Source organism: Morone saxatilis, unplaced genomic scaffold (assembly GCF_004916995.1).
Source record: "Morone saxatilis isolate NCDOM2014 unplaced genomic scaffold, NCSU_SB_2.0 Contig6, whole genome shotgun sequence".
NCBI classification, from domain to species: domain Eukaryota; kingdom Metazoa; phylum Chordata; class Actinopteri; family Moronidae; genus Morone; species Morone saxatilis.
The window spans coordinates 1,274,513-1,277,881 of NW_023340206.1; the positions used below are offsets into that span (position 1 = coordinate 1,274,513).

At 37.0% G+C, this 3,369-nt stretch overlaps 1 long non-coding RNA gene across 1 annotated transcript; it reads right to left on the bottom strand.

Annotated features, from left to right (window-relative positions):
* Positions 1-960: 960 nt before the first annotated feature.
* LOC118340139 lies at positions 961-1,544 on the bottom strand. Its single transcript, XR_004797357.1, has 2 exons — positions 1,415-1,544; positions 961-1,290 (listed from the first exon to the last, which is right to left on the bottom strand). It is a non-coding gene; the product is annotated as an uncharacterized LOC118340139 (long non-coding RNA).
* Positions 1,545-3,369: the final 1,825 nt, after the last annotated feature.

Genomic DNA, 3,369 nt, shown 5'->3' on the forward strand with positions numbered 1-3,369 from the left:
TGGGTGTGGGTTAGTTTGCCCAGCTGGCCCTGCATTAAGCCAACGGACTGTGCTGTAGCTTGTGTGCCACCTAGTGTTTCATCTTAATGCTTCTAATTTGGACCTCTGTTGATTTATACTATGCAGTCTTCTAAAGTCATTGTCATGGGTTATTCATTGATAATGACAGTGATAAAAAGGAGTTAAGGAGGAGTCCTGCCCAAAGCCTATCCAAAAGCAATTATTCATAACAATACACTAAAGAAAAGAAGAGCCATGACCAACAATTATTTAACTGTTCTCTCAAACATTGAGCTCTTGAGGGGCAGACTGAAGCTGTTTGAGGGGCAGGGGTGTTAAAAATAAAAAGGGCACGAGCACGCTGAAAGTTGTGATGCATTTATCGTGAAACAGCTTAGTCATGGTTAGGATTAAAACCCTAGTGGGCATTTGATCATGTTTTATAGAGGCATCCAAGGGGGTACTTTAGTGGCATTTTGAAAGTGGAGAGTTTCTCTGTACTCATTTAAAATCTGATTTTAAGGGGCTGGGCCTACAAGCATGATTTGTGACATCACAAATAGTTTGGAAGTCAATTTATACAAGTGTGATGTAGAAACTGGAAGCCACCAGTGCACATACACTGAGAATGGACTTCACAATGAAGTAGAAGACATCTTGTGTCCAGCAAAACTTTAGAAATGAACAAAATTTGCATATTCATAGATTCTGGAAGTTTTAATGAGGTAGAAGGAGTAGATTCTTTTAAAGGATTTAAATTTTAAAAATTACTACATTACACATTACAAACTTTTTTTGTGAGAAAAAACATATCAGACACACATTATTGCTCCAAAAAGATTATTATTATATATATGTCTTAATACATGTCTGGAGGGGATCTTTAAGATTCAAAAATTACATTTTGACATACAGCACTGCAGTGATCAATAATGTTATACAAATAAATGTACACGAACATTCACCATTCAAGATCATCTTTATTGATTCACCAATAATAAAATATGTAATAAAGCATATTTGAACAGTTTAAATCTTCCAGCAGTCATCATCACCCTGCCTTGATGTCTTTTTAAGCGTTATGCTTTTATTCTGCTTGGAGACAAACCTTTGGTATCATAAATTGTGCGTTTAAAATACAGGAGATTAATATATTTAAAGATATGATGAAAGATTGCTGACTATATATAAAGGACATCAGTATTTTTTATAAATGTTTGTTGATCAGGAAAAAAGGATGAAGAAGTTCAGACATATTCAGGCATATCATCCGACCCGTCCTCTTCATGTCTAAAAACACAAGACGTGAGAAAAGAATATAGATTGAAGCAAATGTGTTTATGCTGCTGCTATTCCACAGGAAATGTTTTAATTTCATAAAACGTATGTGGGAAAACAATTAATTTCTACTCACAGATGTCTTCCTGGCGCCACAGCCACTGACTCAAAAGCGAGATGTTGAGTGAGACAACAGCTGCAGCAGCAGGCGGAGCTGCTGGTTCTGATTCTCAATGACTGTGCTCAGCTTTTGGACCACATTTCCCTGACACTCTGAGGAAAGGTTTAAAAAACTGTTACTCAGTTTGGTCATAGGAGGAGGAGATTAGTGGTTCCATTTTAAATTAGAAACAGAGATATCTTTGAAACTTCATAATATTGAAGTAAATGAATGTAACACAAGTGGAAGTGAGGTTTCTAGACTCACCTCCTCCTGTCGGGCTATCAGCGGGTTTTGTAGCTGTGGGAACAAGAACATTAGACATAACATTACATTACATTTTAATTCAGATTATTGGATTTTCCACTTTTTAAGACCCCACTGACACCCTGCCATACCTCTGCCAGAACTGTACAATAATCTGAATCCAAATACACAAGTTATGGATGTTTATATTATATCACCTAATGCATCAGGATATGCAGGATGTGATACGATTGGACCGAGTGCTTCTGTAGCTGGCCACATGGTGATGCTGTCCACATCAAAATATAATAACTTGTTCCTTCACCCACATATTTACAGATATCACATAACAATATAGAGGTACCTACTGTATTATATATAATATCACATTTAACATGAAATAAATCTTTATTCAATCTTTAACCAATATCTTTACCTGGACGGAGAGCATCCTCCAGATTGAACCCAAAGCCATCTGAGAGTGAAGAATGCCGAAGATACACACATTTTAAAATGATCATTGGCACATCTTCAAATAAATGTCTTATGGCAAAACTTAATTATAAAAAATGTAATTGTCATTTTACTAAATATGCCGTTCAGCCATAACATTATGACCACCTGGGCACCCTGGTGGTCACCCCACAAGAGCTGCAGTTTTGGAAGATGCTCTGACCAGTCGTCTGCATCACAATTTGCCCCTTGTCCAGAGTCCTCCAAATTCTTACACTGCGCTTTTTCCACTTTAACTGAGACAAAATGTTTCACTTGCTGGCCTACTATACTCCCTGCCACTACAGGTGCCCACGATAACTAGATTAATCAGTGTTATTCTTCTCCCTGTCAGTGGTCATATGTTATGGCTAATCAGTGTATACCTCAATAATACCTACAGACAGGTGACACATTAATTAAAGAAATGGGCAGTGTACGGGCTTTGAGTATAAACATCTATGATGCCACCAGTCACCAGGGACCAGTTGCACTAAACAAGTTATGATTAAAATCAAAATAAAATCTATTGCAGAATTGGTTGCATCCTTAAGTCATCTCCTTAAGGTTTTCTTAAGAATGTTCACTCCCGAACGTATTTAAGGTTTTCTCCTTATCTTGGGTCTTATATTAATATCCCAACCATCTGCAACAAAAGCCCTTATGCAACCCAAAGTACAAAAAAACTTAAAGGCTGGCAGTAGGTAATTTTTTATAAAAAAAGCTTTTTTGCTGAAACTTTCTATATCCTGACAGTAGTACACGAGACAGATAATCTGTGAAAAAATCAGGTTCCTCTGGCGTTCTAGTGTCCTTAACAACATTTGTAATAACCATCAGGTCTTAAAAAAACAACCAGTCAGAGTCAAGAAGGATGGTTGATTGTTAAGTCTCATTCCCAGGGCATCAAATACAGATGCTTTGGGACACGGAGAATGAGACAAAACAATCAACAATCTTCAAGCCTCCAACCCAAAGCATCTTCCTATCTTTCTCGGCTGTACTGTATGCAATAAATCTTAAATTATAACTTTTATAGGACAGTAGGTTACAGTTTTAATTAGAAGGCTAGTTGTATCATTGATGCTAAGTATGAGAGATTCTTTTTGTCTATCCACCACTATCATTACAAAACACTGCATAAGGAGTTCCACACTCTTGAAAGAATCATTGCTGTTCTGGAGGCTTATACA